The sequence below is a fragment of the Hyla sarda genome, unplaced genomic scaffold, assembly GCF_029499605.1.
Source record: "Hyla sarda isolate aHylSar1 unplaced genomic scaffold, aHylSar1.hap1 scaffold_946, whole genome shotgun sequence".
NCBI lineage: Eukaryota > Metazoa > Chordata > Amphibia > Anura > Hylidae > Hyla > Hyla sarda.
This window is the reverse complement of record NW_026610976.1, coordinates 23,591-47,292: the sequence shown is the minus strand read 5'-3', so window position 1 is coordinate 47,292 and position 23,702 is coordinate 23,591. Positions and strand designations below refer to the sequence as shown.

At 45.3% G+C, this 23,702-nt stretch overlaps 8 non-coding genes across 8 annotated transcripts; all 8 read right to left on the bottom strand.

Moving 5' to 3' along the window:
* Positions 1-1,947: 1,947 nt before the first annotated feature.
* LOC130350447 (U2 spliceosomal RNA) lies at positions 1,948-2,138 on the bottom strand. Its single transcript, XR_008887547.1, has one exon. It is a non-coding gene; the product is annotated as a U2 spliceosomal RNA (small nuclear RNA).
* A 2,091-nt stretch (positions 2,139-4,229) lies between these two features.
* Positions 4,230-4,420, bottom strand: LOC130350467 (U2 spliceosomal RNA). Its single transcript, XR_008887565.1, has one exon. It is a non-coding gene; the product is annotated as a U2 spliceosomal RNA (small nuclear RNA).
* A 2,089-nt stretch (positions 4,421-6,509) lies between these two features.
* LOC130350466 (U2 spliceosomal RNA) lies at positions 6,510-6,700 on the bottom strand. Its single transcript, XR_008887564.1, has one exon. It is a non-coding gene; the product is annotated as a U2 spliceosomal RNA (small nuclear RNA).
* Positions 6,701-8,792: 2,092 nt separating this feature from the next.
* LOC130350457 (U2 spliceosomal RNA) lies at positions 8,793-8,986 on the bottom strand. Its single transcript, XR_008887556.1, has one exon. It is a non-coding gene; the product is annotated as a U2 spliceosomal RNA (small nuclear RNA).
* Positions 8,987-15,932: 6,946 nt separating this feature from the next.
* LOC130350465 (U2 spliceosomal RNA) lies at positions 15,933-16,123 on the bottom strand. The gene has a single exon (XR_008887563.1). It is a non-coding gene; the product is annotated as a U2 spliceosomal RNA (small nuclear RNA).
* Positions 16,124-18,218: 2,095 nt separating this feature from the next.
* Positions 18,219-18,409, bottom strand: LOC130350464 (U2 spliceosomal RNA). The gene has a single exon (XR_008887562.1). It is a non-coding gene; the product is annotated as a U2 spliceosomal RNA (small nuclear RNA).
* Positions 18,410-20,505: 2,096 nt separating this feature from the next.
* LOC130350463 (U2 spliceosomal RNA) lies at positions 20,506-20,696 on the bottom strand. The gene has a single exon (XR_008887561.1). It is a non-coding gene; the product is annotated as a U2 spliceosomal RNA (small nuclear RNA).
* Positions 20,697-22,799: 2,103 nt separating this feature from the next.
* On the bottom strand, positions 22,800-22,990 carry LOC130350462 (U2 spliceosomal RNA). The gene has a single exon (XR_008887560.1). It is a non-coding gene; the product is annotated as a U2 spliceosomal RNA (small nuclear RNA).
* Positions 22,991-23,702: the final 712 nt, after the last annotated feature.

The following is a 23,702-nucleotide window of genomic DNA, read 5'->3' as shown; positions in this document are numbered from 1 at the left end:
CTAAACCCATACCATTATTGCTAAGCAGCAAGACAGGGGCCCATTGCACTCCCACGGGGCCTTTTTAAATGCAATCCATAACCCGGATTTGCCAGGAACCCTTCTTACTCCTCCTACTTGCATGTGACACTGGGCTTAGGATCTGCATAGGAAACACACACACAAGCACACACCTACCTTTGTTGCCTGCAGATGCCTCCTTGGCTGTCCCCAAACGGTATCAAACCAACACCCACGGGAAGCTGTAAGCATAGAGGACATGCCTGCACCCCATTGGACTTACCTGTGTGGGTTAAATCCGGGTTATTTGACAACCTATGGCGGTGATGGTTCTGCTCAGGCAGAGCAGTGCTGATGCTCCTCATAAAGCTGTCGCTGCTGTGAAGGTTCTAGGTGACATCACAAATCCCTATGGATACATACACAACAAAGCTGGGTTGTTGTTGTTTACACTCTGCAAGGCCTGTGGAAGTGAGTGACATCATAGCACTGTAGTTCTGAGGGTTCTAGATGGATGCAACAATCTCCTGTTGCTTCTATGAAGGCCGTAATAGACGACATCACCAAACAGCTCCATAGTCACATACACAGCAAAGGAGAGATGTTGTTTACACCTAGTGATGTCAGTGGTATTGAGTGACATCACAGCACAGTGCTAAGGCTCCTGGGCCTGGACACAGCAGCGGCTGCAATATCTCAACGGAGAATACGTTTATATCTATGTGTGTGTGTGCGCGTATATATATATATATATATATATATATATATATATATATTTCTCCGCCGAAATCACTTTTAAACCCATTTCCACCTTTTTTTCCCTTCTCTTCCTCTTACTTTTTTTTCACGTTTTTTTACGTTTTTCTCCTTTTCGCCTCTTTTCTGGGCGTATTATTCTTCTTTTTCTTCTTTTTTTTCGTCTAATGCATACCCCATCAGTGCAGCAATGCTTATTCAATACCGCCAGCAGATGGAGACACTGGGGGATAATTTTCTAAGGATTTATACTGATTTTTCCTGTCTGAATTTGTCGCACAGAAAGTTGCAGGCCAAATATGTGTGACATTTCTGCGACTTTAGCTTCTAGAGCATTTTTACAACATTATACATAGGTGCTGAATACATAAAAAGCGACTGTTCAGCGACAGACAAGTCGCATCGGCTGAAAGTAGGCCAGAATGTCAGTCCATGTTGGAGCAGGTTTAGATACAGTCTAAAGCATAGATCTCAAAGTCTGTGCACAGAATTTAGCAAGGGCCTCGCACCTTCTGATGCATCAGGTAGGTGCACAATAGCATAGCCTAACCCTCTGTACTTTGGTCTATATTGATGCGGGACATAGACAGCCAGCTGATGACCAATCCATTAGTGCAATGGATGGCTGGAAGCATTTGTCTTTGCCTTTGCAATACCACAGAAGCAATGCATGGTCAATGTACAGCAATGACACACCTGTGTGAACAGCCAGGAGACCCCCCCCCCCCATGTTATGTTACATAGTTACATACTTAGTACGGTCGAAAAAAGACATATGTCCATCAAGTTCAACCAGGGAATTAAGGGGTAGGGGTGTGGCGCGATATTGGGGAAGGGATGAGATTTTATATTTCTTCATAAGCATTAATCTTATTTTGTCAATTAGGAACATTCAGCACCCACCCGCTATCAAGGCAGCTGCCTATCATGTCATGCCCTACCTGCACAGGTGTGCTGGCTACTCAAATGATCCAATTAAGGAGGCCATTTAGTCAGCAGCAGCAGAAGTCCTGTGCCTGGACGCTCCAACAGGGGCCAGACACAAGCAGAAGCAGAAGCAGCAGAAGCAGCAGCAGCACCACCTTTTGTTTTTTGGCTGCAGCAGCAGCAAGGCCCACAGGGCTGGCTAGCTGGCTAGCCAGCAAGCAGGTAGCAATGAAAGTAGGAATCTTTCTTTTTAACCCTGTAAGGGGGTGGTGCACTGTACCCGAAGATACTGCCATATCGGGTCAATGCATAGGGCGACGGAAGCAAGCTTCGAAATCGGCCCCCGTTCTCAAAAATCCATTTAATATATGGTCCCCAGATAGGGGACGTATCAGATATTAAACTGATAAGAACAGATACTACACTTGATCTTAGCCAAAAGGCCAAGAAGCGATAACCGTGAAAGGGGCGGGCCCAACAAGGTCCCCTTCATGGGCACTATCACTGCTTGCTGTCAGGGAGGCTGCCAGACAATTTTCCATGCACACTCTGGGCTGGGGGGCAGTCAACCACCAGTACACACAGTAGAACCTAAACCCATACCATTATTGCTAAGCAGCAAGACAGGGGCCCATTGCACTCCCACGGGGCCTTTTTAAATGCAATCCATAACCCGGATTTGCCAGGAACCCTTCTTACTCCTCCTACTTGCATGTGACACTGGGCTTAGGATCTGCATAGGAAACACACACACAAGCACACACCTACCTTTGTTGCCTGCAGATGCCTCCTTGGCTGTCCCCAAACGGTATCAAACCAACACCCACGGGAAGCTGTAAGCATAGAGGACATGCCTGCACCCCATTGGACTTACCTGTGTGGGTTAAATCCGGGTTATTTGACAACCTATGGCGGTGATGAATCTGCTCAGGCAGAGCAGTGCTGATGCTCCTCATAAAGCTGTCGCTGCTGTGAAGGTTCTAGGTGACATCACAAATCCCTATGGATACATACACAACAAAGCTGGGTTGTTGTTGTTTACACTCTGCAAGGCCTGTGGAAGTGAGTGACATCATAGCACTGTAGTTCTGAGGGTTCTAGATGGATGCAACAATCTCCTGTTGCTTCTATGAAGGCCGTAATAGACGACATCACCAAACAGCTCCATAGTCACATACACAGCAAAGGAGAGATGTTGTTTACACCTAGTGATGTCAGTGGTATTGAGTGACATCACAGCACAGTGCTAAGGCTCCTGGGCCTGGACACAGCAGCGGCTGCAATATCTCAACGGAGAATACGTTTATATCTATGTGTGTGTGTGCGCGTATATATATATATATATATATATATATATATATATATATATATTTCTCCGCCGAAATCACTTTTAAACCCATTTCCACCTTTTTTTCCCTTCTCTTCCTCTTACTTTTTTTTCACGTTTTTTTACGTTTTTCTCCTTTTCGCCTCTTTTCTGGGCGTATTATTCTTCTTTTTCTTCTTTTTTTTCGTCTAATGCATACCCCATCAGTGCAGCAATGCTTATTCAATACCGCCAGCAGATGGAGACACTGGGGGATAATTTTCTAAGGATTTATACTGATTTTTCCTGTCTGAATTTGTCGCACAGAAAGTTGCAGGCCAAATATGTGTGACATTTCTGCGACTTTAGCTTCTAGAGCATTTTTACAACATTATACATAGGTGCTGAATACATAAAAAGCGACTGTTCAGCGACAGACAAGTCGCATCGGCTGAAAGTAGGCCAGAATGTCAGTCCATGTTGGAGCAGGTTTAGATACAGTCTAAAGCATAGATCTCAAAGTCTGTGCACAGAATTTAGCAAGGGCCTCGCACCTTCTGATGCATCAGGTAGGTGCACAATAGCATAGCCTAACCCTCTGTACTTTGGTCTATATTGATGCGGGACATAGACAGCCAGCTGATGACCAATCCATTAGTGCAATGGATGGCTGGAAGCATTTGTCTTTGCCTTTGCAATACCACAGAAGCAATGCATGGTCAATGTACAGCAATGACACACCTGTGTGAACAGCCAGGAGACCCCCCCCCCCCCCCCATGTTATGTTACATAGTTACATACTTAGTACGGTCGAAAAAAGACATATGTCCATCAAGTTCAACCAGGGAATTAAGGGGTAGGGGTGTGGCGCGATATTGGGGAAGGGATGAGATTTTATATTTCTTCATAAGCATTAATCTTATTTTGTCAATTAGGAACATTCAGCACCCACCCGCTATCAAGGCAGCTGCCTATCATGTCATGCCCTACCTGCACAGGTGTGCTGGCTACTCAAATGATCCAATTAAGGAGGCCATTTAGTCAGCAGCAGCAGAAGTCCTGTGCCTGGACGCTCCAACAGGGGCCAGACACAAGCAGAAGCAGAAGCAGCAGAAGCAGCAGCAGCACCACCTTTTGTTTTTTGGCTGCAGCAGCAGCAAGGCCCACAGGGCTGGCTAGCTGGCTAGCCAGCAAGCAGGTAGCAATGAAAGTAGGAATCTTTCTTTTTAACCCTGTAAGGGGGTGGTGCACTGTACCCGAAGATACTGCCATATCGGGTCAATGCATAGGGCGACGGAAGCAAGCTTCGAAATCGGCCCCCGTTCTCAAAAATCCATTTAATATATGGTCCCCAGATAGGGGACGTATCAGATATTAAACTGATAAGAACAGATACTACACTTGATCTTAGCCAAAAGGCCGAGAAGCGATAACCGTGAAAGGGGCGGGCCCAACAAGGTCCCCTTCATGGGCACTATCACTGCTTGCTGTCAGGGAGGCTGCCAGACAATTTTCCATGCACACTCTGGGCTGGGGGGCAGTCAACCACCAGTACACACAGCAGAACCTAAACCCATACCATTATTGCTAAGCAGCAAGACAGGGGCCCATTGCACTCCCACGGGGCCTTTTTAAATGCAATCCATAACCCGGATTTGCCAGGAACCCTTCTTACTCCTCCTACTTGCATGTGACACTGGGCTTAGGATCTGCATAGGAAACACACACACAAGCACACACCTACCTTTGTTGCCTGCAGATGCCTCCTTGGCTGTCCCCAAACGGTATCAAACCAACACCCACGGGAAGCTGTAAGCATAGAGGACATGCCTGCACCCCATTGGACTTACCTGTGTGGGTTAAATCCGGGTTATTTGACAACCTATGGCGGTGATGGTTCTGCTCAGGCAGAGCAGTGCTGATGCTCCTCATAAAGCTGTCGCTGCTGTGAAGGTTCTAGGTGACATCACAAATCCCTATGGTTACATACACAACAAAGCTGGGTTGTTGTTGTTTACACTCTGCAAGGCCTGTGGAAGTGAGTGACATCATAGCACTGTAGTTCTGAGGGTTCTAGATGGATGCAACAATCTCCTGTTGCTTCTATGAAGGCCGTAATAGACGACATCACCAAACAGCTCCATAGTCACATACACAGCAAAGGAGAGATGTTGTTTACACCTAGTGATGTCAGTGGTATTGAGTGACATCACAGCACAGTGCTAAGGCTCCTGGGCCTGGACACAGCAGCGGCTGCAATATCTCAACGGAGAATACGTTTATATCTATGTGTGTGTGTGCGCGTATATATATATATATATATATATATATATATATATATATATATATTTCTCCGCCGAAATCACTTTTAAACCCATTTCCACCTTTTTTTCCCTTCTCTTCCTCTTACTTTTTTTTCACGTTTTTTTACGTTTTTCTCCTTTTCGCCTCTTTTCTGGGCGTATTATTCTTCTTTTTCTTCTTTTTTTTCGTCTAATGCATACCCCATCAGTGCAGCAATGCTTATTCAATACCGCCAGCAGATGGAGACACTGGGGGATAATTTTCTAAGGATTTATACTGATTTTTCCTGTCTGAATTTGTCGCACAGAAAGTTGCAGGCCAAATATGTGTGACATTTCTGCGACTTTAGCTTCTAGAGCATTTTTACAACATTATACATAGGTGCTGAATACATAAAAAGCGACTGTTCAGCGACAGACAAGTCGCATCGGCTGAAAGTAGGCCAGAATGTCAGTCCATGTTGGAGCAGGTTTAGATACAGTCTAAAGCATAGATCTCAAAGTCTGTGCACAGAATTTAGCAAGGGCCTCGCACCTTCTGATGCATCAGGTAGGTGCACAATAGCATAGCCTAACCCTCTGTACTTTGGTCTATATTGATGCGGGACATAGACAGCCAGCTGATGACCAATCCATTAGTGCAATGGATGGCTGGAAGCATTTGTCTTTGCCTTTGCAATACCACAGAAGCAATGCATGGTCAATGTACAGCAATGACACACCTGTGTGAACAGCCAGGAGACCCCCCCCCCCCATGTTATGTTACATAGTTACATACTTAGTACGGTCGAAAAAAGACATATGTCCATCAAGTTCAACCAGGGAATTAAGGGGTAGGGGTGTGGCGCGATATTGGGGAAGGGATGAGATTTTATATTTCTTCATAAGCATTAATCTTATTTTGTCAATTAGGAACATTCAGCACCCACCCGCTATCAAGGCAGCTGCCTATCATGTCATGCCCTACCTGCACAGGTGTGCTGGCTACTCAAATGATCCAATTAAGGAGGCCATTTAGTCAGCAGCAGCAGAAGTCCTGTGCCTGGACGCTCCAACAGGGGCCAGACACAAGCAGAAGCAGAAGCAGCAGAAGCAGCAGCAGCACCACCTTTTGTTTTTTGGCTGCAGCAGCAGCAAGGCCCACAGGGCTGGCTAGCTGGCTAGCCAGCAAGCAGGTAGCAATGAAAGTAGGAATCTTTCTTTTTAACCCTGTAAGGGGGTGGTGCACTGTACCCGAAGATACTGCCATATCGGGTCAATGCATAGGGCGACGGAAGCAAGCTTCGAAATCGGCCCCCGTTCTCAAAAATCCATTTAATATATGGTCCCCAGATAGGGGACGTATCAGATATTAAACTGATAAGAACAGATACTACACTTGATCTTAGCCAAAAGGCCGAGAAGCGATAACCGTGAAAGGGGCGGGCCCAACAAGGTGCCCTTCATGGGCACTATCACTGCTTGCTGTCAGGGAGGCTGCCAGACAATTTTCCATGCACACTCTGGGCTGGGGGGCAGTCAACCACCAGTACACACAGCAGAACCTAAACCCATACCATTATTGCTAAGCAGCAAGACAGGGGCCCATTGCACTCCCACGGGGCCTTTTTAAATGCAATCCATAACCCGGATTTGCCAGGAACCCTTCTTACTCCTCCTACTTGCATGTGACACTGGGCTTAGGATCTGCATAGGAAACACACACACAAGCACACACCTACCTTTGTTGCCTGCAGATGCCTCCTTGGCTGTCCCCAAACGGTATCAAACCAACACCCACGGGAAGCTGTAAGCATAGAGGACATGCCTGCACCCCATTGGACTTACCTGTGTGGGTTAAATCCGGGTTATTTGACAACCTATGGCGGTGATGGTTCTGCTCAGGCAGAGCAGTGCTGATGCTCCTCATAAAGCTGTCGCTGCTGTGAAGGTTCTAGGTGACATCACAAATCCCTATGGTTACATACACAACAAAGCTGGGTTGTTGTTGTTTACACTCTGCAAGGCCTGTGGAAGTGAGTGACATCATAGCACTGTAGTTCTGAGGGTTCTAGATGGATGCAACAATCTCCTGTTGCTTCTATGAAGGCCGTAATAGACGACATCACCAAACAGCTCCATAGTCACATACACAGCAAAGGAGAGATGTTGTTTACACCTAGTGATGTCAGTGGTATTGAGTGACATCACAGCACAGTGCTAAGGCTCCTGGGCCTGGACACAGCAGCGGCTGCAATATCTCAACGGAGAATACGTTTATATCTATGTGTGTGTGTGCGCGTATATATATATATATATATATATATATATATATATATATATATATTTCTCCGCCGAAATCACTTTTAAACCCATTTCCACCTTTTTTTCCCTTCTCTTCCTCTTACTTTTTTTTCACGTTTTTTTACGTTTTTCTCCTTTTCGCCTCTTTTCTGGGCGTATTATTCTTCTTTTTCTTCTTTTTTTTCGTCTAATGCATACCCCATCAGTGCAGCAATGCTTATTCAATACCGCCAGCAGATGGAGACACTGGGGGATAATTTTCTAAGGATTTATACTGATTTTTCCTGTCTGAATTTGTCGCACAGAAAGTTGCAGGCCAAATATGTGTGATATTTCTGCGACTTTAGCTTCTAGAGCATTTTTACAACATTATACATAGGTGCTGAATACATAAAAAGCGACTGTTCAGCGACAGACAAGTCGCATCGGCTGAAAGTAGGCCAGAATGTCAGTCCATGTTGGAGCAGGTTTAGATACAGTCTAAAGCATAGATCTCAAAGTCTGTGCACAGAATTTAGCAAGGGCCTCGCACCTTCTGATGCATCAGGTAGGTGCACAATAGCATAGCCTAACCCTCTGTACTTTGGTCTATATTGATGCGGGACATAGACAGCCAGCTGATGACCAATCCATTAGTGCAATGGATGGCTGGAAGCATTTGTCTTTGCCTTTGCAATACCACAGAAGCAATGCATGGTCAATGTACAGCAATGACACACCTGTGTGAACAGCCAGGAGACCCCCCCCCCCCCCCATGTTATGTTACATAGTTACATACTTAGTACGGTCGAAAAAAGACATATGTCCATCAAGTTCAACCAGGGAATTAAGGGGTAGGGGTGTGGCGCGATATTGGGGAAGGGATGAGATTTTATATTTCTTCATAAGCATTAATCTTATTTTGTCAATTAGGAACATTCAGCACCCACCCGCTATCAAGGCAGCTGCCTATCATGTCATGCCCTACCTGCACAGGTGTGCTGGCTACTCAAATGATCCAATTAAGGAGGCCATTTAGTCAGCAGCAGCAGAAGTCCTGTGCCTGGACGCTCCAACAGGGGCCAGACACAAGCAGAAGCAGAAGCAGCAGAAGCAGCAGCAGCACCACCTTTTGTTTTTTGGCTGCAGCAGCAGCAAGGCCCACAGGGCTGGCTAGCTGGCTAGCCAGCAAGCAGGTAGCAATGAAAGTAGGAATCTTTCTTTTTAACCCTGTAAGGGGGTGGTGCACTGTACCCGAAGATACTGCCATATCGGGTCAATGCATAGGGCGACGGAAGCAAGCTTCGAAATCGGCCCCCGTTCTCAAAAATCCATTTAATATATGGTCCCCAGATAGGGGACGTATCAGATATTAAACTGATAAGAACAGATTTTTTTTTTTTTTTTATAAACCTTCAGGTTTAGACTAAACACCACTTAGATAACGCGTCATTTTTGACTCATGGTAAAGTCTAACTCATCATTAGGTCATTCTTTATTTGTTCAAAGCAAATTCAAAACAAATTCAAATACCATCACCATTACACCCTTACAACATGTCTCCACTTCAAAAATTTCCATATCCCCTCTGCATCTATTTCACCTAATTTCTTTTTATCACGTAAATAAACGGTGTACAACCTATCCAGAATCATTCTTAAACTTCCTTCCACAGTCACATCTTTTCTCTTAAACACATATAAATTTCTAACATCCCACAAGACTTCCTTCACAATCGCCAACAACACAAACAACACCCTTTCATTCTTTCTTCCAATCATACTAAGACCAAACATCACAACCTCATATGACAACCTATTAATCCCAGTCAACTCCTTACACAACGGACCTATCCCTCTCCATACATTCTGAGCCATGTCACAATTCCAAATCACATGCATCACACTTTCAACCCCACTACAATCTTCCCTCGGACATATTTCACTCCTTCCAATACCTCTATTCCTTTGGAACTCTCTTACTGGTAAGGCTCCATGCAAACACTGCCATCCTATCTCTCTCTGTCTATTTGATATTCCATCTGTCATTAAACTCTTCCACACCTTAGACACATCCTGGCCTCTTACCATATTAATCGGACACTCCACCTCACTTGCGGCGACATACCCAAACACATTCTTCTTACTTTCAAACAACTCCTTTCTCACACCAATCAACCTGTAACTCTCCAAAAACTTTTCCACATACAAATACCAACTCGGGCACACAAACGCATAAGGCACTCTCAGATCTCTCTCCAGCCAACCTAATTTGCATAACACACGCCCACCTAAATATCTCAACATACATGCAAAATTCTTTTCTCCTCTCATCATCCTTCTAACCGCAAACACCACATTCACCCCCAAATACACATCTAGATTTGGAAATCCCATTCCACCCTTACTACCATCCTTCATCACAACTTCTCTCCTCACTCTTTCCACTTTTGTACCCCAAAAAAACACAAACAAAATTCTTTTTAACTTCCTTAAAACCATATAACTTGGCGGAAACACTATTGCCACATACAATAAAATAGGCAATATTACACTTTTCACAACCAGCACTTTCCCAACCATAGACAAATCTCTCAACCTCCAAAGACTCAATCTTTTGGACACTCTCTTCTCTACATCATCCCAACTTTCTCTCCCATCCAATCTTTCATCCATTTTAACACCTAAAACCTGAATACCACCTTCAATATTCTTCATACCCACATCCTCACTTCCTTGCATACTACCAAAACATTTATACTCACTTTTGTCCCAATTCACCTTAAACCCAGACGCTCCACAAAACAATCCAACTAGTAACTTTGCCCTTCTCATAACAGCCACAGACTCTCCCAAAATACACACATCATCCATGTAGGCCAAAACTTTGACTTCTCTCCCACCACTCCCTGGAATTTTTAACCCTCTAACACACTTATCCCGCCGCAACATCTCTAATAATGGCTCCATAGCACATATAAAAGCCATAGGGGACAACGGACAACCCTGCCTTACACCAGAACATACTTTCACCTTCTCAGACATCCAACCATTTATCAAAACCTTACTATATACTCCATCATACAGCATCCTTACAACATTTACAAAATCACCCGGGAATCCCATTCTCACTAATACTCTAAACAAAAACCTATGTGACAGACGATCAAACGCCTTTTCAAAATCTATCGACATCACTCTAACCTCCTGTTTCCTACTCATACTATCCCATAACAAATCTCTCAACAAACACAAATTTTCATTTATTCTTCTCCCAGGCACTCCACACACTTGTTCTTCTCCAATCACCTGCTCAACCACATCTCTCATCCTATTTGTAATTATTTTAGCAAACACCTTATAATCTACATTCAACAAAGTTATCGGCCTCCAATTCCTCACATCATTCACATCACCTTTCTTATAAATCAACACAACCACTCCACTCTTCATACTTTCCACCATTCTCTCCTTCCTCCACATATACCTATACACTTCCACCAAATCATCCTTCACAACATCCCAAATCCAAGCATAAAATTCAACAGGCAACCCATCCTCTCCAGGCGTTTTATTTCTTGACATACTATCCACAGTCCTCTTCACTTCCTCCTCTCCAATCTCTCTCATCAGAGTCCCATATTCACTACCATCCACCCTCTTATCAAGCACTCTCAACACTTCATCCTGCAAGTCCTCTTCACAATCTTTTACTGCATACAACTCTTCATAAAAATTTTTAACCACTCCCAACACAGCTTTACCTTTAACCAGACAGCCATCATCATCATACACTCTTACCATATCCTCTCTCTTCCCAATAACTTTTTTAAAGAAATATCTCGAACATTTCTCATCTTTCTCTAACTTATCAAGTTTTGCTTGATACATCAACTCTTTACCTTTCTCATTCAACCAATTTTTTAGATCACTCTTCACAACCTCAATCTGCTCACCCACACTCCAGCCATACTTCTTTAACTTATTGAGAAACACCAATCTTTTATTCAACCATTCATACTTCTTCTTCCTCCCAGCATTCCGCTTATATCCCTCTCTTTTAAAGAAAACTTTTGTTTGACCCTTAACCCATTCCCACCAACACAATATATCAGGAAAATCATTCTTTTTCTTACACCAACCCCTATACTTATTAACATATCTATCATACACTCCTTCCACTTCCAACAATTTAACATTTAATTTCCATACACCCCTCCCACTCACACAATCTGCATCCAATACTAACTCACAACACACATACTCATGATCTGAATATCCTACTTTTTCTTGCATATAATTCTTACATAACACACCCTTAGACACAAAACACATATCAAGTCTGGAACTATGACTTCCACTATCAGAATAATATGTATCTAACAAAGGACACACTCCACACGCTTCAGCCACATCCTTTAACTTAAAGTCACACACCATACTTTTAAGAATATTCCCAGATACATCCACATTCCCCTCAATTTCACAGTTGAAATCCCCCACCCACACCAAAGGTATTTTACCCGGCAGAAACCTCTTAATTACCTCCAACAACCCCACCCGCTCCTCCCTCCTTACCGGCGCATACACATTTATCAACCTAAATTTAACCCCCTGCACCTTAACCTCCACCATGATACACCTCCCCTCCTCTATTACCACATAACTACAAACTTCAAACTTAAAGCTCTTAAAAAGCACCCCTACCCCATCATTCCTATTATGCCCAGACACCGACCAAACAGCAGGACCATAAGCCCATTCTCCCTTCCCCGGAATATCATTTAGCCCACATTCCTGCAAACAAATAATGTCCGCTTTTTTCCCTGCCAAGTCCTCCAAAATTACTGTCCTTCTGACTTTACTTCTAAAGACTCTAACGTTTATAGAACCGACTAAAAAAGACATACCACCATCTTAACAACCCTAAGGAAGAATTTGACAGAAAAGAAGAAAGTTATTTAGGTAGCTTTCCTCAGCGGTGTGGGAGAAGCTTCTCCCGCAGAGCACGCATCCATGTCGCTCTCAGATAGCGGTTGATACCGATTGTCCGTAGCCACCAGCGTCGACTCCATCTGTCCACCAGAAAGCTTCCTGGCCGTCTTCTTGGGGGGACGAAAAAGATCAAAGTCATCCTCTCTCTCTCTATGTCTCTCCTCACGGTCTTCACCCTCAGAAGAAGACCACTCTTCAATTTGCGGCGACTCCTCAGCCGGGGGACTGGGAGCATCCTCAATCTCCCCTTCTTCCACTTGCACCGCCATTTGCTCCTCCTCCACCACCACTTGCTCCTCCACCACCTTCACTTGCTCCTCTACCACCACAGGACTCTGTACCTCTCCAATAATAACGCTCTCTCTTGCAGGAACCACTGCAGCCGCAGCTGCAGCTGCCCTCCTCCTCTCCACCATTTCCTCTTCCATTCTCCTCTCCTCCTCCCTCCTCTTCAACACTGGACAGTTCTTGTACACATGGCCAGCTTCCCCACATAGGTCACAGGTCCTCGGGTGTGGACATGCACCCGCCTCATGCCCCGGTTGCTTACAGTTCCTGCATTTCTTACTGCCAGGGCAGGCCTCCTTCACATGTCCAAACAATAGACAATTTCTACAGAAAGATGGCTGTCCGTAGTAATAGAGATAACCTCTGAAACCAGCAATGGTAAAGTTCGCCGGAGGGTGCTTAACGCCTCCAATGCAATCTCCATCAAGCCGCAACTTCACAAAGAACTTATACGTGCCATTAAATACACCAATGCTGCTTGTCTGCTTAGTACCACCAGCAATAGACTCACAATAGATGCTCAAGAAGTTCTTAATCATAGAGACATCAACAAACGGATTGTACATGTGGATAAACAAAGTCTTTGTCCCCATTTCAAAAAGGGGATAAAAGGACACATCCCGCAAAACCTCACTTCCACTGTTCCGTTTTAAGCACTCATAAAAGTTCTGGCAGTCAGCATCATATAAGAAGGACACGTCATAAATACCTTGGCGCTTGTTCTCCTGGACACAAAAGAGGTCGCTCAAGGAAAATCCTGCCAGTCGCTCCACAATGGTATGGCCGATGTATTCAATGCTGTTTCTTAGACGATCCGTGGTTAGCACCTTGATGCGTACGGTCTTCTCCACTGCAGACATGTTGGATCCAGCCATCTTTCCAAATCTGTCGGTAACGAGTACCACAGTCTTGATCACCTACGCAGCTAGTCGCGGCGCAGTTCACTCGCACCCTCAGCGCCGACCGAGGCAATAAACCCCGATCTTAGCCAAAAGGCCGAGAAGCGATAACCGTGAAAGGGGCGGGCCCAACAAGGTCCCCTTCATGGGCACTATCACTGCTTGCTGTCAGGGAGGCTGCCAGACAATTTTCCATGCACACTCTGGGCTGGGGGGCAGTCAACCACCAGTACACACAGCAGAACCTAAACCCATACCATTATTGCTAAGCAGCAAGACAGGGGCCCATTGCACTCCCACGGGGCCTTTTTAAATGCAATCCATAACCCGGATTTGCCAGGAACCCTTCTTACTCCTCCTACTTGCATGTGACACTGGGCTTAGGATCTGCATAGGAAACACACACACAAGCACACACCTACCTTTGTTGCCTGCAGATGCCTCCTTGGCTGTCCCCAAACGGTATCAAACCAACACCCACGGGAAGCTGTAAGCATAGAGGACATGCCTGCACCCCATTGGACTTACCTGTGTGGGTTAAATCCGGGTTATTTGACAACCTATGGCGGTGATGGTTCTGCTCAGGCAGAGCAGTGCTGATGCTCCTCATAAAGCTGTCGCTGCTGTGAAGGTTCTAGGTGACATCACAAATCCCTATGGTTACATACACAACAAAGCTGGGTTGTTGTTGTTTACACTCTGCAAGGCCTGTGGAAGTGAGTGACATCATAGCACTGTAGTTCTGAGGGTTCTAGATGGATGCAACAATCTCCTGTTGCTTCTATGAAGGCCGTAATAGACGACATCACCAAACAGCTCCATAGTCACATACACAGCAAAGGAGAGATGTTGTTTACACCTAGTGATGTCAGTGGTATTGAGTGACATCACAGCACAGTGCTAAGGCTCCTGGGCCTGGACACAGCAGCGGCTGCAATATCTCAACGGAGAATACGTTTATATCTATGTGTGTGTGTGCGCGTATATATATATATATATATATATATATATATATATATATATATTTCTCCGCCGAAATCACTTTTAAACCCATTTCCACCTTTTTTTCCCTTCTCTTCCTCTTACTTTTTTTTCACGTTTTTTTACGTTTTTCTCCTTTTCGCCTCTTTTCTGGGCGTATTATTCTTCTTTTTCTTCTTTTTTTTCGTCTAATGCATACCCCATCAGTGCAGCAATGCTTATTCAATACCGCCAGCAGATGGAGACACTGGGGGATAATTTTCTAAGGATTTATACTGATTTTTCCTGTCTGAATTTGTCGCACAGAAAGTTGCAGGCCAAATATGTGTGACATTTCTGCGACTTTATCTTCTAGAGCATTTTTACAACATTATACATAGGTGCTGAATACATAAAAAGCAACTGTTCAGCGACAGACAAGTCGCATCGGCTGAAAGTAGGCCAGAATGTCAGTCCATGTTGGAGCAGGTTTAGATACAGTCTAAAGCATAGATCTCAAAGTCTGTGCACAGAATTTAGCAAGGGCCTCGCACCTTCTGATGCATCAGGTAGGTGCACAATAGCATAGCCTAACCCTCTGTACTTTGGTCTATATTGATGCGGGACATAGACAGCCAGCTGATGACCAATCCATTAGTGCAATGGATGGCTGGAAGCATTTGTCTTTGCCTTTGCAATACCACAGAAGCAATGCATGGTCAATGTACAGCAATGACACACCTGTGTGAACAGCCAGGAGACCCCCCCCCCCCCATGTTATGTTACATAGTTACATACTTAGTACGGTCGAAAAAAGACATATGTCCATCAAGTTCAACCAGGGAATTAAGGGGTAGGGGTGTGGCGCGATATTGGGGAAGGGATGAGATTTTATATTTCTTCATAAGCATTAATCTTATTTTGTCAATTAGGAACATTCAGCACCCACCCGCTATCAAGGCAGCTGCCTATCATGTCATGCCCTACCTGCACAGGTGTGCTGGCTACTCAAATGATCCAATTAAGGAGGCCATTTAGTCAGCAGCAGCAGAAGTCCTGTGCCTGGACGCTCCAACAGGGGCCAGACACAAGCAGAAGCAGAAGCAGCAGAAGCAGCAGCAGCACCACCTTTTGTTTTTTGGCTGCAGCAGCAGCAAGGCCCACAGGGCTGGCTAGCTGGCTAGCCAGCAAGCAGGTAGCAATGAAAGTAGGAATCTTTCTTTTTAACCCTGTAAGGGGGTGGTGCACTGTACCCGAAGATACTGCCATATCGGGTCAATGCATAGGGCGACGGAAGCAAGCTTCGAAATCGGCCCCCGTTCTCAAAAATCCATTTAATATATGGTCCCCAGATAGGGGACGTATCAGATATTAAACTGATAAGAACAGATACTACACTTGATCTTAGCCAAAAGGCCGAGAAGCGATAACCGTGAAAGGGGCGGGCCCAACAAGGTCCCCTTCATGGGCACTATCACTGCTTGCTGTCAGGGAGGCTGCCAGACAATTTTCCATGCACACTCTGGGCTGGGGGGCAGTCAACCACCAGTACACACAGCAGAACCTAAACCCATACCATTATTGCTAAGCAGCAAGACAGGGGCCCATTGCACTCCCACGGGGCCTTTTTAAATGCAATCCATAACCCGGATTTGCCAGGAACCCTTCTTACTCCTCCTACTTGCATGTGACACTGGGCTTAGGATCTGCATAGGAAACACACACACAAGCACACACCTACCTTTGTTGCCTGCAGATGCCTCCTTGGCTGTCCCCAAACGGTATCAAACCAACACCCACGGGAAGCTGTAAGCATAGAGGACATGCCTGCACCCCATTGGACTTACCTGTGTGGGTTAAATCCGGGTTATTTGACAACCTATGGCGGTGATGGTTCCGCTCAGGCAGAGCAGTGCTGATGCTCCTCATAAAGCTGTCGCTGCTGTGAAGGTTCTAGGTGACATCACAAATCCCTATGGTTACATACACAACAAAGCTGGGTTGTTGTTGTTTACACTCTGCAAGGCCTGTGGAAGTGAGTGACATCATAGCACTGTAGTTCTGAGGGTTCTAGATGGATGCAACAATCTCCTGTTGCTTCTATGAAGGCCGTAATAGACGACATCACCAAACAGCTCCATAGTCACATACACAGCAAAGGAGAGATGTTGTTTACACCTAGTGATGTCAGTGGTATTGAGTGACATCACAGCACAGTGCTAAGGCTCCTGGGCCTGGACACAGCAGCGGCTGCAATATCTCAACGGAGAATACGTTTATATCTATGTGTGTGTGTGCGCGTATATATATATATATATATATATATATATATATATATATATATATATATATTTCTCCGCCGAAATCACTTTTAAACCCATTTCCACCTTTTTTTCCCTTCTCTTCCTCTTACTTTTTTTTCACGTTTTTTTACGTTTTTCTCCTTTTCGCCTCTTTTCTGGGCGTATTATTCTTCTTTTTCTTCTTTTTTTTCGTCTAATGCATACCCCATCAGTGCAGCAATGCTTATTCAATACCGCCAGCAGATGGAGACACTGGGGGATAATTTTCTAAGGATTTATACTGATTTTTCCTGTCTGAATTTGTCGCACAGAAAGTTGCAGGCCAAATATGTGTGACATTTCTGCGACTTTAGCTTCTAGAGCATTTTTACAACATTATACATAGGTGCTGAATACATAAAAAGCGACTGTTCAGCGACAGACAAGTCGCATCGGCTGAAAGTAGGCCAGAATGTCAGTCCATGTTGGAGCAGGTTTAGATACAGTCTAAAGCATAGATCTCAAAGTCTGTGCACAGAATTTAGCAAGGGCCTCGCACCTTCTGATGCATCAGGTAGGTGCACAATAGCATAGCCTAACCCTCTGTACTTTGGTCTATATTGATGCGGGACATAGACAGCCAGCTGATGACCAATCCATTAGTGCAATGGATGGCTGGAAGCATTTGTCTTTGCCTTTGCAATACCACAGAAGCAATGCATGGTCAATGTACAGCAATGACACACCTGTGTGAACAGCCAGGAGACCCCCCCCCCCCCCCCCCATGTTATGTTACATAGTTACATACTTAGTACGGTCGAAAAAAGACATATGTCCATCAAGTTCAACCAGGGAATTAAGGGGTAGGGGTGTGGCGCGATATTGGGGAAGGGATGAGATTTTATATTTCTTCATAAGCATTAATCTTATTTTGTCAATTAGGAACATTCAGCACCCACCCGCTATCAAGGCAGCTGCCTATCATGTCATGACCTACCTGCACAGGTGTGCTGGCTACTCAAATGATCCAATTAAGGAGGCCATTTAGTCAGCAGCAGCAGAAGTCCTGTGCCTGGACGCTCCAACAGGGGCCAGACACAAGCAGAAGCAGCAGAAGCAGCAGCAGCACCACCTTTTGTTTTTTGGCTGCAGCAGCAGCAAGGCCCACAGGGCTGGCTAGCTGGCTAGCCAGCAAGCAGGTAGCAATGAAAGTAGGAATCTTTCTTTTTAACCCTGTAAGGGGGTGGTGCACTGTACCCGAAGATACTGCCATATCGGGTCAATGCATAGGGCGACGGAAGCAAGCTTCGAAATCGGCCCCCGTTCTCAAAAATCCATTTAATATATGGTCCCCAGATAGGGGACGTATCAGATATTAAACTGATAAGAACAGATACTACACTTGATCTTAGCCAAAAGGCCGAGAAGCGATAACCGTGAAAGGGGCGGGCTCAACAAGGTCCCCTTCATGGGCACTATCACTGCTTGCTGTCAGGGAGGCTGCCAGACAATTTTCCATGCACACTCTGGGCTGGGGGGCAGTCAACCACCAGTACACACAGCAGAACCTAAACCCATACCATTATTGCTAAGCAGCAAGACAGGGGCCCATTGCACTCCCACGGGGCCTTTTTAAATGCAATCCATAACCCGGATTTGCCAGGAACCCTTCTTACTCCTCCTACTTGCATGTGACACTGGGCTTAGGATCTGCATAGGAAACACACACACAAGCACACACCTACCTTTGTTGCCTGCAGATGCCTCCTTGGCTGTCCCCAAACGGTATCAAACCAACACCCACGGGAAGCTGTAAGCATAGAGGACATGCCTGCACCCCATTGGACTTACCTGTGTGGGTTAAATCCGGGTTATTTGACAACCTATGGCGGTGATGGTTCTGCTCAGGCAGAGCAGTGCTGATGCTCCTCATAAAGCTGTCGCTGCTGTGAAGGTTCTAGGTGACATCACAAATCCCTATGGTTACATACACAACAAAGCTGGGTTGTTGTTGTTTACACTCTGCAAGGCCTGTGGAAGTGAGTGACATCATAGCACTGTAGTTCTGAGGGTTCTAGATGGATGCAACAATCTCCTGTTGCTTCTATGAAGGCCGTAATAGACGACATCACCAAACAGCTCCATAGTCACATACACAGCAAAGGAGAGATGTTGTTTACACCTAGTGATGTCAGTGGTATTGAGTGACATCACAGCACAGTGCTAAGGCTCCTGGGCCTGGACACAGCAGCGGCTGCAATATCTCAACGGAGAATACGTTTATATCTATGTGTGTGTGTGCGCGTATATATATATATATATATATATATATATATATATATATATATATATATATTTCTCCGCCGAAATCACTTTTAAACCCATTTCCACCTTTTTTTCCCTTCTCTTCCTCTTACTTTTTTTTCACGTTTTTTTACGTTTTTCTCCTTTTCGCCTCTTTTCTGGGCGTATTATTCTTCTTTTTCTTCTTTTTTTTCGTCTAATGCATACCCCATCAGTGCAGCAATGCTTATTCAATACCGCCAGCAGATGGAGACACTGGGGGATAATTTTCTAAGGATTTATACTGATTTTTCCTGTCTGAATTTGTCGCACAGAAAGTTGCAGGCCAAATATGTGTGACATTTCTGCGACTTTAGCTTCTAGAGCATTTTTACAACATTATACATAGGTGCTGAATACATAAAAAGCGACTGTTCAGCGACAGACAAGTCGCATCGGCTGAAAGTAGGCCAGAATGTCAGTCCATGTTGGAGCAGGTTTAGATACAGTCTAAAGCATAGATCTCAAAGTCTGTGCACAGAATTTAGCAAGGGCCTCGCACCTTCTGATGCATCAGGTAGGTGCACAATAGCATAGCCTAACCCTCTGTACTTTGGTCTATATTGATGCGGGACATAGACAGCCAGCTGATGACCAATCCATTAGTGCAATGGATGGCTGGAAGCATTTGTCTTTGCCTTTGCAATACCACAGAAGCAATGCATGGTCAATGTACAGCAATGACACACCTGTGTGAACAGCCAGGAGACCCCCCCCCCCCCATGTTATGTTACATAGTTACATACTTAGTACGGTCGAAAAAAGACATATGTCCATCAAGTTCAACCAGGGAATTAAGGGGTAGGGGTGTGGCGCGATATTGGGGAAGGGATGAGATTTTATATTTCTTCATAAGCATTAATCTTATTTTGTCAATTAGGAACATTCAGCACCCACCCGCTATCAAGGCAGCTGCCTATCATGTCATGCCCTACCTGCACAGGTGTGCTGGCTACTCAAATGATCCAATTAAGGAGGCCATTTAGTCAGCAGCAGCAGAAGTCCTGTGCCTGGACGCTCCAACAGGGGCCAGACACAAGCAGAAGCAGAAGCAGCAGAAGCAGCAGCAGCACCACCTTTTGTTTTTTGGCTGCAGCAGCAGCAAGGCCCACAGGGCTGGCTAGCTGGCTAGCCAGCAAGCAGGTAGCAATGAAAGTAGGAATCTTTCTTTTTAACCCTGTAAGGGGGTGGTGCACTGTACCCGAAGATACTGCCATATCGGGTCAATGCATAGGGCGACGGAAGCAAGCTTCGAAATCGGCCCCCGTTCTCAAAAATCCATTTAATATATGGTCCCCAGATAGGGGACGTATCAGATATTAAACTGATAAGAACAGATACTACACTTGATCTTAGCCAAAAGGCCGAGAAGCGATAACCGTGAAAGGGGCGGGCCCAACAAGGTCCCCTTCATGGGCACTATCACTGCTTGCTGTCAGGGAGGCTGCCAGACAATTTTCCATGCACACTCTGGGCTGGGGGGCAGTCAACCACCAGTACACACAGCAGAACCTAAACCCATACCATTATTGCTAAGCAGCAAGACAGGGGCCCATTGCACTCCCACGGGGCCTTTTTAAATGCAATCCATAACCCGGATTTGCCAGGAACCCTTCTTACTCCTCCTACTTGCATGTGACACTGGGCTTAGGATCTGCATAGGAAACACACACACAAGCACACACCTACCTTTGTTGCCTGCAGATGCCTCCTTGGCTGTCCCCAAACGGTATAAAACCAACACCCACGGGAAGCTGTAAGCATAGAGGACATGCCTGCACCCCATTGGACTTACCTGTGTGGGTTAAATCCGGGTTATTTGACAACCTATGGCGGTGATGGTTCTGCTCAGGCAGAGCAGTGCTGATGCTCCTCATAAAGCTGTCGCTGCTGTGAAGGTTCTAGGTGACATCACAAATCCCTATGGTTACATACACAACAAAGCTGGGTTGTTGTTGTTTACACTCTGCAAGGCCTGTGGAAGTGAGTGACATCATAGCACTGTAGTTCTGAGGGTTCTAGATGGATGCAACAATCTCCTGTTGCTTCTATGAAGGCCGTAATAGACGACATCACCAAACAGCTCCATAGTCACATACACAGCAAAGGAGAGATGTTGTTTACACCTAGTGATGTCAGTGGTATTGAGTGACATCACAGCACAGTGCTAAGGCTCCTGGGCCTGGACACAGCAGCGGCTGCAATATCTCAACGGAGAATACGTTTATATCTATGTGTGTGTGTGCGCGTATATATATATATATATATATATATATATATATATATATATATATATATATATATATATTTCTCCGCCGAAATCACTTTTAAACCCATTTCCACCTTTTTTTCCCTTCTCTTCCTCTTACTTTTTTTTCACGTTTTTTTACGTTTTTCTCCTTTTCGCCTCTTTTCTGGGCGTATTATTCTTCTTTTTCTTCTTTTTTTTCGTCTAATGCATACCCCATCAGTGCAGCAATGCTTATTCAATACCGCCAGCAGATGGAGACACTGGGGGATAATTTTCTAAGGATTTATACTGATTTTTCCTGTCTGAATTTGTCGCACAGAAAGTTGCAGGCCAAATATGTGTGACATTTCTGCGACTTTAGCTTCTAGAGCATTTTTACAACATTATACATAGGTGCTGAATACATAAAAAGCGACTGTTCAGCGACAGACAAGTCGCATCGGCTGAAAGTAGGCCAGAATGTCAGTCCATGTTGGAGCAGGTTTAGATACAGTCTAAAGCATAGATCTCAAAGTCTGTGCACAGAATTTAGCAAGGGCCTCGCACCTTCTGATGCATCAGGTAGGTGCACAATAGCATAGCCTAACCCTCTGTACTTTGGTCTATATTGATGCGGGACATAGACAGCCAGCTGATGACCAATCCATTAGTGCAATGGATGGCTGGAAGCATTTGTCTTTGCCTTTGCAATACCACAGAAGCAATGCATGGTCAATGTACAGCAATGACACACCTGTGTGAACAGCCAGGAGACCCCCCCCCCCCATGTTATGTTACATAGTTACATACTTAGTACGGTCGAAAAAAGACATATGTCCATCAAGTTCAACCAGGGAATTAAGGGGTAGGGGTGTGGCGCGATATTGGGGAAGGGATGAGATTTTATATTTCTTCATAAGCATTAATCTTATTTTGTCAATTAGGAACATTCAGCACCCACCCGCTATCAAGGCAGCTGCCTATCATGTCATGCCCTACCTGCACAGGTGTGCTGGCTACTCAAATGATCCAATTAAGGAGGCCATTTAGTCAGCAGCAGCAGAAGTCCTGTGCCTGGACGCTCCAACAGGGGCCAGACACAAGCAGAAGCAGAAGCAGCAGAAGCAGCAGCAGCACCACCTTTTGTTTTTTGGCTGCAGCAGCAGCAAGGCCCACAGGGCTGGCTAGCTGGCTAGCCAGCAAGCAGGTAGCAATGAAAGTAGGAATCTTTCTTTTTAACCCTGTAAGGGGGTGGTGCACTGTACCCGAAGATACTGCCATATCGGGTCAATGCATAGGGCGACGGAAGCAAGCTTCGAAATCGGCCCCCGTTCTCAAAAATCCATTTAATATATGGTCCCCAGATAGGGGACGTATCAGATATTAAACTGATAAGAACAGATACTACACTTGATCTTAGCCAAAAGGCCGAGAAGCGATAACCGTGAAAGGGGCGGGCCCAACAAGGTCCCCTTCATGGGCACTATCACTGCTTGCTGTCAGGGAGGCTGCCAGACAATTTTCCATGCACACTCTGGGCTGGGGGGCAGTCAACCACCAGTACACACAGCAGAACAACCTAAACCCATACCATTATTGCTAAGCAGCAAGACAGGGGCCCATTGCACTCCCACGGGGCCTTTTTAAATGCAATCCATACCCGGATTTGCCAGGAACCCTTCTTACTCCTCTACTTGCATGTGACACTGGGCTTAGGATCTGCATAGGAAACACACACACAAGCACACACCTACCTTTGTTGCCTGCAGATGCCTCCTTGCTGTCCCCAAACGGTATCAAACCAACACCCACGGGAAGCTGTAAGCATAGAGGACATGCCTGCACCCCATTGGACTTACCTGTGTGGGTTAAATCCGGGTTATTTGACAACCTATGGCGGTGATGGTTCTGCTCAGGCAGAGCAGTGCTGATGCTCCTCATAAAGCTGTCGCTGCTGTGAAGGTTCTAGGTGACATCACAAATCCCTATGGTTACATACACAACAAAGCTGGGTTGTTGTTGTTTACACTCTGCAAGCCTGTGGAAGTGAGTGACATCATAGCACTGTAGTTCTGAGGGTTCTAGATGGGATGCAACAATCTCCTGTTGCTTCTATGAAGGCCGTAATAGACGACATCACCAAACAGCTCCA